The sequence below is a fragment of the Lycium barbarum genome, chromosome 8 (genome assembly GCF_019175385.1).
Source record: "Lycium barbarum isolate Lr01 chromosome 8, ASM1917538v2, whole genome shotgun sequence".
Taxonomy (NCBI): domain Eukaryota; kingdom Viridiplantae; phylum Streptophyta; class Magnoliopsida; order Solanales; family Solanaceae; genus Lycium; species Lycium barbarum.
In genome coordinates this window covers 98,344,833-98,356,417 of record NC_083344.1, presented here as the reverse complement: position 1 = coordinate 98,356,417, position 11,585 = coordinate 98,344,833, and the positions used below count along the sequence as shown (strand labels likewise).

The 11,585-nt window shown below is 37.1% G+C and overlaps 1 long non-coding RNA gene across 2 annotated transcripts; it reads right to left on the bottom strand.

Annotated features, from left to right (window-relative positions):
* Window positions 1-7,901: 7,901 nt before the first annotated feature.
* On the bottom strand, window positions 7,902-9,589 carry LOC132606392 (uncharacterized). Of its 2 annotated transcripts, none has more exons than XR_009569813.1 (3): window positions 9,450-9,589; window positions 9,101-9,181; window positions 7,902-8,028 (listed from the first exon to the last, which is right to left on the bottom strand). It is a non-coding gene; the product is annotated as an uncharacterized LOC132606392 (long non-coding RNA). The 2 variants fall into 2 exon arrangements; XR_009569812.1 differs by having other exon boundaries at window positions 7,951-8,028; window positions 9,094-9,181.
* Window positions 9,590-11,585: the final 1,996 nt, after the last annotated feature.

Here is an 11,585-nt window from a genome sequence, read left to right as displayed (position 1 = left end):
TCTTTGAAAACCATTTGGCGCCTTGTAATTGGTCAAATATGTCATCAATCCTCGAAAGAGGGTATTTATTCGTAATCGTCACCCTATTCAGTTGCCGATAGTCAATGCACATTTGCAAGGAGCCATTTTCTTTCGTACAAACAACAAGGGTGCTCCCTACGGGGAAGAACTAGGCCTAACAAAGCCTTTCTCAAGCAAATCCTTCAATTACTCTTTCAACTCTGCGGGAGCCATTCTATAACGTGGAATAGATATAGGCTTGGTGTCTGGCAACACATCAATAGCAAAATCAATCTCTCTTTTCGGAGGAAGGCTTGGAAGCCCTTCCGAGAATACATCCGGAAACTCATTCACCACGGGAACTGACTGAAGAATTGGCGGTTCCGCTTCTACATTTTGAACCCGAACTAGATGATAAATGCAACCTTTTGTGATCATCTTCCTTGCCTTTAGATAGGAAATAAACCTAGCTTTTGGTGACGCAGTATTTCCCTTCGACTCTAAAACTGGTTCTCCCGGAAATTGGAAACGAACCATTTTCATTCTACAATTAACATTGGCATAGCAAGAAACCAACCAATCCATACCCATGATAACATCAAAATCCATCATTTTTAACTCATGTAAATCAACCATTGTACGATGGTCACAAATCACAACTATGCAATTTCTATATACTCAGCTAGCTATTACCGATTCACCAACAGGTGTAGACACCTCAAAAGGTTTGATCGACTCCGGTTTGATCCCAAACCGACCTGCAATATATGGAGTAACATATGCCAATGTGGAGCTCGGATCTATCAAAGCATATACATCATGAGAAAATACCGATAATATACCTGTGACAATATCAGGAGAAGACTTAAGATCTTGGCGTCCAGCCAAAGCATAAATACGGTGCTGAGGACCGCTAGAACTGGGGACTCTCCCTCTGCCTCTACCATGGCCGACTGGCGCATGCGAACCTAGCCCCATAGGGCGTATAGATGATGAAGATCCAGCTACCGACCCTGAAGGCTGGGTCCTATCTCTACCACTAACCAAGGGGCAATCACGCATAATATGGTCTGGCCGACCACATGTATAGCAAACCTCTAAACCTAATCGGCACTGGCCCCAATGTAACTTCCCACACTGGGAACATCGTGGCACGGGTGGCCTCGTCTGACCCGAATCACCCCTGAACTGAGAACCTAAAAAACTCTGACTCTGCCCAGAATGAGTAGATCTATCAAATCTCTGGCCTGTAAACCGTGGAGGCGCACTAGTCATAGAATGGCCTGAATGCCTAGAAAACTGTTGTCTGTGTCCGCCCCTAAAATCACGCATCGGACCCGAAGATCTAGCCCTCTTGTTATACCCTCTATCATTCTCACGCTCACTTTTTTGTTGTTGTTGGCTTTCCTCTAAATTTTGGGCATGGGCTTGAATGCGTGAGATATCCATGTTGTCCTGAAGGGACGCAGTCAAGCACCTATCCATCAAATGCGGCCCTAGGCCTCTCACAAATTGGTAAACTCGGTCACCCATATCCGCTACCATGGCCGAAACATACCTAGCCAAAGAATTAAAGCGGAGACTATACTCTAAAGCACTCATACTTCCTTGCCTCAAACTCAAGAACTTATCGGCTCTAGCTCACCGAACCTCTGGAGGCAGGTAATGTCAGAGAAAGGCATCTACAAATTCTTGTCATACCGGGGGAGGCGCATTGGCTCCCCGTGAAGCCATCCAAACTGTGTACCAATGAACCACAACATCCCTCAATCTATAGGATGCTAACTCCACCGATTCGATGTCCGAAACATGCATCAACCGAAGGGTTCTCAACATCCCGTCAATAAAATTCTGAGGGTTCTCATCCGGCTTTGATCCGAAGAATTTCGGAGGGTTCAAGCTAATAAAATCATGGGCCCTTGCACTAACAGCCTTATCACCTTGCCCTGTACCTTGCCACTGAGTCTGGGAGACAACCAACTGAGTAAGCAATTGAATGGCCTCTTTTACATCTTGGCCTGAAGCATCCGGTTGAGGAGCTGGAGGTGCTGGAGTTAGGGCTGAGGCTCCCTCATGCTCCTTAGAAATAGGCACTGAATGAGAGGACTGAGATTGAGCCGCATTCTAGGACTCACTTTCCTCTACAACCGTTGGCGGTGCTCTTTCAGCCCGCTTTTCTACCACTGTCTTGCCCTTTTGGGCTGCCGTAGCCTTTCTCTTCACAGGAATCTCTGAAATACACAATACACAGTTAAGGAAAAGAGAAATCCTTATATTATGGCTCTATCGCACGATCTTATGAAGAAAGAAGGCCATTCATTCCTAAAATGCCCGCAGCCTCTTGTTTATAAGTGTGGCGCACCACACACCCATAACCAAGACTCTACTGGACATGGCTCGTAGACACACCCTAGGACAGAACTGCTTTGATACCACTTTTGTCACGACCCAACCAGAGGGCCATGATAGGTACCCGGTGCTAACCTACCCGGGCACCTCTTATCATACATTCCCATTTACATTTAGGTGAGCCACATAGCTAAATCATACTTTCTATCCATCATTCATACTAATCCCATTGGGCAATAATACATTTATATTACCATCAATAACTATGCCCATATCAATGTACATAAGCCGACGAGGCTAACAAAATGATATCCCAAATATAACCCGAAAAGGCCGAATACATCTAAACATATACACATGTTTACGAGCCTCTAAGGAGAGTATGTCACATTATATAAGCGGGACAGGACCCCGCCATGCCATAAGTATGTACACAAAAGAATAGATACCAAAGCTGTAGCTCCGAATGAAATGGAGCTCCTCTAAGCAGTCCCTGAATAAGAAAGCTATGGATCAAGCCTGTCTTCTTGGCCACCTGCGGACATGACGCAGCGTCCACAAACAAAAAGATGTCAATACGAAGAATGTACTGAGTATGTAAAGCATAATCAACATCATTATAGAAGCATAAAAGACAACATAAGGAATAACATGAGATGAGAGGTAGTAGAACCATCGTCATAAACACTTACTTGCTTCTCATAGGGACCTTCCATTTCTAATACGTGATTGTGTACATACATCCATATCCGTATCCGTATTCGTATCCATACTTATTTACATTTCCATATCTATATTCATATTCATATTCGTATTCATAGCATACCCGACCATGAAGGATCGGTGTTTCACATACCCGGCCATGGCAAGGCTCAGTGATTATACATACCTAGCCCTACCAAGGCTTAGGGTTATCCGTACCCAACTGCAGTGGTGCGCGCGCGATACGTATCATACCCGGCCATATAAGCTCGGTGTTCACAATAGTCATACATAGACACATATACGTAGGAGCTCGTAAGTATCTTCGACACCATTACTATCGTCGTTTCATTCCATCTATCCTTCGAGGATTACTCCTCATATAAGAAACTTAGTAGAATCGTAACATAACGAGAATCATGAGCTTTAGTAGCTTTAAAGATAGAATCATTTGGAGGACATCATAGGCTCATGAAAGAATAGATATATGGTCAAGATACCATGCCTTATTGAAAGAAGGGTTAGCCTTACATACCTTTTCGTTCAACTATTCTATCGCTTGGACATTCTCCTTCAATGCTCACGTTTCTACCTTCATTAGAGTTTATACTAACATTAGACAATCGATAGCTTGCATACTTGACTAATGTTAGAGAAAATTGGGCAGCATTTCCTTTATTTATACAACTTCCCCCATATCATATATCAACTCCCAAACATCTATAATAACATTCACAACATCATAGTAGTATTTTTCATTCACCTACATTATCCATATTCCTCAATTCACTTCAAATCATCCATATCCATGGTCATAGCACACTATTACATTCACTCATATACAATGTCTATCCCATGTTCTTAGTGTCATTTATAACATAATCATAATCACAACATATCAAGAATCATGACTCAACCCAAGCTACTACTCAAAAATGATACTATTCTCACATTCATGACCCATTTCCTATCTCCTTTTACAATCCAAATCTTTCAACCTCCTAATACCTTAAAAAACATGGAAAGACCATAAAACTTACCTTAGATGGTGTAGGAATGGACTTTGGGTGGAAACACTTCACTTGAGCAAAACCTTAGTTCCTCTTCCACTTGAATTTCTTGTCTTGGATGGACTTTAATGAGTTTCTTACACTTGATTCTCTTGGTTTGATGAAGTTGATCATTAATATCTCTCGAATTCTTGTGGGAGAGGTGTGGAGAAATGTTCTAGAGAGTTCTTGAGAGAAGGGGAGTGAAGATGAAATGAAGTGAAATGAACTTGGTCCCCTTTTTAATATCTCACAATCTGTCCCGCTTTGATTTCATGGACCAATATACGGTCCGTATAAATTATACTGACCGTATGTTTGGCCGTACTTTTGGTCCAATGAAGACTGCCAATGTGGGCTAAATATACGGCCAGTATGTTGGGCCGTATAATGCCCAACTTTTCCGAACTCGTTCTCGTCGACTCGTTTGATCTCCAATCCTTATGGAACCTTCTTAACACTTGCTTAACACCTCATTAACAATCTAAGGGAAGTTATAGCTCTTCTCCAAAACATCATTAAGTTATCATTAATTTAGTACTCGTAAATCCTTTCCGATACATAACGTATGCCTTGCCTTTCTTTGCAAACATTCTTCTCTTACCTCAATTGTCTTTGCAATCTCAGTTAGGGTCATCAAATGTTATTTCTTACTTATTGAAATATCGTATACTTCGTACCCTTCGTTAGTCTATTCACTGTGCATCAACAGAGAATTTTTCGAGGTGTAACACAGACCCACTGCACCACCACCATCACCACCACCACAACCCTCCCACCCCACCGACCCCCACCTGCCAATCCACACCCCACCCCAAAAAACCCCACCCACCACCACGTACCTATCCTACCCACCATGCACTACCACTACAAAACATCTCCACCATTACTAGCGGACATAAATGTTTTTTTTTGTCAACTATTTAGTTATTTGGATTGCATATTTATTATGTTTAAACAAATATATTATGTACATTCAGATGTTGAAAAACAAACAGTCTTAAACATTCAGTGTTCAAATCTACAGACAACATCTTAATCATTCAAATGTGCATTCAGATTCAGACGTTTTAATCTTGATGAAAACAAATGAGGCCTAAGAGTATTAATTATATGTTGGCCATTAAAAAATGATATGTGTGTGATTTTGTCAGTTTTTTAAACTTTTCCTTTCTCACTCGCTTCTAGGAAGATGAGTGTACTTTCTTTGCCATGTCACCTCTTAGGAAATACACTATGGACAAGAATAGGGGTACTTAAACGCCCGTAATGTTACAATGTTGAAATAAGTTTGTGAATAAATTTGGAGGGGGAGCGATTTTATACATCTTCGCTACAAATTGTTTAAACTAAAAGTCAATCAACTGAACTAATTATTGTAACTGAAACTTAAAAATTAAAATAAATATTTTGCTAAAACTAAATATGAAGTAAATAACACGTACTCTAAAAAAGATTGGGATTGTAAAAGATTTTTAGAACTTCAACTGTATATTCAAGTCTTGTTGTTTAGTCACTGACACCACCTTACGCATTATATTTGACACCGAAACACATATATCAAGTTGTCACCAATCATATCAATATAAAAAAACTTAATCCAAATTTTATATTTGAAGAAAATAATTACACCATAAAATAATTGCTTTAAAATTTAACGTGAATTTTAGAGGAAATGCGGTGAAGTAATTATGTCATGCTAAATGCAAATACATATTTTGCCAAAAAAGAGCCCTAGGTTCTGAGTGTGTCATAGACAATCTATGAACCCGCGTTAGTAGAGTCCCTCTTATCGGTGGATTGTAGGGTACACGTATATCAGGGAGGCCATAAGGATATTTAAGATGTCTCAATTTTCTTCTACTCCAAATCATGCGTTTGAGCTTGGAATAAGGAAGAAAATTTTAATTTGTGGAAGATTTTCCACGTGATTAATACGTATCGACGAACATAAATATCAAATTCCAAGTATTGATACAAGCTTCTTAAAAAGTATCCCATGAGGTTCTAATTGACGAGAAATGAGAATAATATTCCGATGACATGTAGTGCAGTCCAGACTCATACAGAACGAAACTTATATGAATAGGTGTCAATTACAAATGACACGTATGTATGTATATGGGGACAAGATACGAGAATAATATTTCGATGTCATGTAGTGCAGTCATGACTACCTCATACAGAACGAAACTTATATGAATAGGTGTCAATTACAAATGACACGTATGTATATATATGGGGACAAGTACATAAACGACAAATGGGTAAGTTGATGCAATGTTAAGGTATATATACCCCAAAACACATGTTAATGGCTACAAGAGCAATATGAATTGCCCCGAAGAGGTAAATTTGTTATGAAATAATAATAATAATAATAAGCTCTGCATGCACGCTATGTATGTCTTGGGTTGCCATTAATAAATTGGGGGAAAGTGAAAATTACCACGTGTGTGTGTGTTTCATAGAGGCTCTTAAGTGAGATAAGATGAGTCGTTAAGAACTCAGATTAAGTTAATCCTTATATATATGGCACAGATGATGAATGCGACAGTTAACGTATGAAGATGAAACTTCGAAAAAACTTAATATTGGTTAGTATGGTTGGCTTAAGGCCTAACAGATATAAAGCAATAATGGTGTAGGTGAAGACGGAACAAAATGCAAGATGATGCAACTCAAATATGAAGTATGTAATGGTGGTACTGAGGCTAAAGGTCCCCTCTCTCTCTCTCTCTCTCTCTCTATATATATATATATATATATATATATATATATATGTGTGTGTGTGTGTGTGTGTATATATATATACACATATATGTATATATATATATATATTTAATAAATTACCAGGAGCTCTAGGAAGAGAAATAGAAGACAGATGGAATAAAAGAGACAGAGTAGTACAAAATCCTAATTTGAAATGGTCAATAAGACATAGAATACAACATATAATTGATATACTACAAGAAAAATGCACGCATATACAAATACAAAAACAATTAAAACAAAATGATATGAATTTTTATAAAAGTGTGGTATACACTATTCAGAGTTATGATAAATACAATTATAAAAAGAAAAAGTATAAGAAATACATAACCCAATATAATAGAAACTACCCTCAATACAATAGAAAGAAATACTATTTTAGAAAATCATCAGCCAGAAAACCCTATGTAGACAGAAATAGACATATAAGAAAATACAGAACATATAGAAATTATAAAAATAAACTGGAATGTTTTACTTGTGGAAGTGTAGAACACTTAGCAAATACATGTCCAAAAAGAATAAATAATAAGACACGAAATTCACAGCTAATTGAAGACTTTCAAGAAACCTTAATAAATGTAGGTGAATATATGTCAGACACGGAAAGTATATACTCCATAGTAAGTGTAGATACTGAAGAAAAAATTAAAACAGACTCATCAGTCTCAGAAGCAGAAGAATTAATTAATGAGATAAGATTAGAAAAACTAGACCTAGAACCAATTCAAATGGATAATTTAGCAAATATATCAGAAGACTGTAGTCACGACTTCGAAAGAAATAAAGGTTTAGATAGTAATGCATGTTTCTCTTGTAAATGGTTTCCTAGTAGAGATAAAAGAGCAAAATGTAAAAATTATTTTATAGAAGGATGTATCATGTGTATAGAAAAAGAATTTAAGACAAATATACACAAAGAAGAAAGACAAGTTTGTCTATTACATATTCTGGTAATACCTTAAAAGTTAAATTAGATGGCGGAAAAAATATTAAATTATTGGTTCCAAAATGTATTCTTTCTAAGGCGTTTTTGTCTAATGCAGATGTAGGTCTAAAATGAAGATTACCTAGTACCTTTTGTCTGTAAATGTCTTGGGTTGAGGCTATGCTTTTTCCCTTGTCTGCTGTCTGAAAACTTGATGATCTCATGCTGTTGAAATAAAAAATCAGTTAGATGTGATTTTTAATCTACTTAATTGGTCTGCTAGGTTATTATCTTTTCTTTTTATATGTTCGAATGTTAAATTATAAATTGAAATAGTATCCATAAAGTTTAACCATCTTCGTCTACTGCTACTTTTATCATTAATTTTTTGATAGAATTTGACTATAGCTTCACAGTCTGTTCTTACCAATATATCTGGTTTATTTAGTATATATAGTCTAAAACTATTTAAGCCATATATTACAGCTAAAATTTCGGCATCTATACTACTCATATTTCCTTTTTCTCGATACTTACCACTTTGATAAGCACATATCTTTTCTTCACTTTTATTGCTATATTTATTTGGTTTTGCCTTTAATACTGCTCCCCATCCTTCGAAGCTTCCATCTGTTTCTATAATTAAATAGTCTGTTTCTAGGGGCATATTTAAGTCTGGAATATTTTTTATTTTTTCTTTAATTTTTTGTACTAATCTAATATCTTCTGTATTAAAGTGTTTTTGACCATTTGATCCCGTTTTTTAATACAATGGCCCTGCTATTTTTCCTAAGTCTTTTATAAAACTTCTAGCATAATTTACTATTCCTAAGAATTTTTGTAGTTCTTTAGCATTATCTAGTTTATCTGGCATTTCTAAGGCCTTTTTAGCTATATGAGGTTGCAATTTTATTTTACTAAAAATCCTGCATATGCCACTAAGTTGTACATGGATGATATGTGATTTTTTCGACGAGCTTCGCACGTTCAAGCTTATAGGACCCCAAGTTAATGTGTGGTTTTAATATTTTTTATTTATGTATTTTTGACTTTTAAATGAATTAATAAATATTTAAATGACTTTTATGCATCAAAACAAAAGAGAGTAATTTCTCATAATAATATTTGGCTGACCGCCCATCAAAATTTTCTCTAACAATGTATTCAAAAGATTCTGTTTTGTTTCAAAATCATGACACTCAGTAACTAGAAATCTAATACAATGATAACAGATGCAACTCAAAAACAAATTAATAAAAGAGTGAAAGTAAAGATAGGAGCTGAAGACACCTCTGACCTCCGTGGACGGGTGGGTGGCTCCATGTGGAAACTAGACGAGCAACTCAACGATATGTTGCTAGATAACCTTCAGCTATATCTGCACAGAATAGTAAATAGTGAGTCAAAATGGACCAGTAAGATCATCAATCCACCCCTCTCTTACTCCTAGGACAATCTTTGAAAACAGTAATGCATAATGACATAATTAAGCTTCAATATGTATAAAACAATTATATAATCATGATATCAAAGCAAGATACACGGATAAGCTCAAACTGACTACTAAACAAATATAAGCCATGATGTTAATTGTTGCTAAACATATTGATACGGGGCGTTGAGTTCGTTTAACCTACATGTCTTACCCGTATTTAATGTGTTGGATGCCTGTCTTACCCATCTAGTGTGGTGATTGATCATCCTTCTTAATACATCTCTCATTATTGTCGAGTCGCTTTATGCTAAGTGGCATATGTGGCCAGCTAAATAAGGAGCGCACGATCCCAACATCCTAATATGATCCTTTTATTTAATTAAGGTTAGATATATTTTTAATATTTCTTTTTTACAAAAAATATTTTGTTATTATTTTAGTACGGAGTATATTTTAGTATTACTAGTAACTAGTAAAAGATCACTTTATAAATTTATAATAGTAGGTTCTTTCATCAAGATTCCTAGTTAGTGAATAATTGAGCACTTTTATACAGGAACAAAAAATAGTATTTCTCATACTAAAACTTGGATAACCCCCGTCTAAATTGTCCCTAACCATGAATTCAAAAGTTCCTGTTTTGATTCAAAATCTTGAGTCTGAGTCGTGGGACTATCTTATTTGAGGTAATATTTTGGATTTGTTATTGGGGTTTCCCTTTTCTTGATACAACATCTTTTGGTTATTCTCAAGCACACATTTCCAAATAATTGTGATTAAGGCTAATCTGTTGTTGTTATACCTACATTGCCTATGGTATTTGTCAATGGCCTTTCTAAGTTGTTTCAAGATTTGTACATCCTTGTATGAATAAGCGCGAATTCTAGTTTTGGAGAACCCTCATATGCCTTGAAGACAAAATTACTTAGTATAAAAAAGGCAGCCCGGTGCACAAAGCATCCCGTGTTAGCATGGTCCGGGAAGGGCCGCAAAGGGCTATGATGTAGATGGCCTACCCTAGTTTAAACATTATTAACGGCTTCCATGGCTAAAACCCGTGACCTATAGATCAAACGGAGACAACTTTACCGTTACTTAGTATCCCAATGAAATTTGAATAGAGCAATTGGATACAGAGAATTCATATAGCTAACCACAACTAATGTGGAATTGAAGTATAATTGATTTATTGAAAGTTTTGCAAGCAGTCTGCAGATTACTTCTGTGATTAACAATTGCTGGAATATGGTCTTGTTGTTTTGTAGGTCTAAACGGATTACAATGTGGAATTGAAGTATAATTGATTTATTGAAGTCCAGCAAGTCACTCACCTGGAAAACAAGGGACAACAGGTATGTTCAAAGGGTAACAGGAAACAGATTACTTAAAGAAAGGAAAATTACAGACCACGTATTAGCGCCCTGCTATAACATATGCTGATACATTATTCAGCCAGAAGGCTTGTTTTACAGTGCTTGAGCTCAAGTGCCATTCGCTAGATCAAGCATCATAGCCTTATTTCCAACTTGAGTTCTTGTAGCTCCCTATCTTCTTTGGGGTGAACCTCAGACACGATGACCTCTTACAGCCATAGCATTGGAAATAGCCCTCCATTTACCTTTCTTTGGGAATATCCCATTGGACCAAACATCTCCTCCGATGTAAGAAACAACAGTTATCAAAAGCTTAACCATCTCATTTGTCCATTTCATACGACTATATACAACTGGTTGTTTCTTCTTCCATAGTGTACGTTGATATACAACTGGTTGTTTCGTCTTCCATCCTATATGATGATATACAACTGGCTGGTTCTTCTTCCGTCATATACGCCGATACTCAACTGGCTGTTTCTCTTCACTATGTACAGCGACTTCTCCGATAGCATCTACAGACAACACTTGTTGGTTCATGTCTTGCATGTTGCTAAAACCAATGCTGAAACTCTGAGCTTCCTCTATTTAAGGCCTCTAGGCCTCACAACTTTGAGAGATGCTGGCATGGAAGTCAAAGCAATGAATTAGAGATGACTATACAACTGATAAAGTATTAACACGTCATGGGATCCTAGAAGAGGAAGAATTAAGTGGAAGAACTTGAACTTGTGGGCACGCGTACTTCCTTAAAATTCTTGCCTTATACTGGAGAGAAAATGCTTATTGCCCTATAGATGTAAATCAAGTTCTTGTTGACACTGGGGAGGGAGAGAAGGCTAGACAACTAATGGGTCACAGGTCGTGCAACTTGGCTGGAAGGAACTCTGTGACTTCAGAGTGTGATTTCAGAACTAGAAAGCAGCAACTTGAGTGATAAAAAGAAGTAAACCACATCAAGGACAAGGATCTGC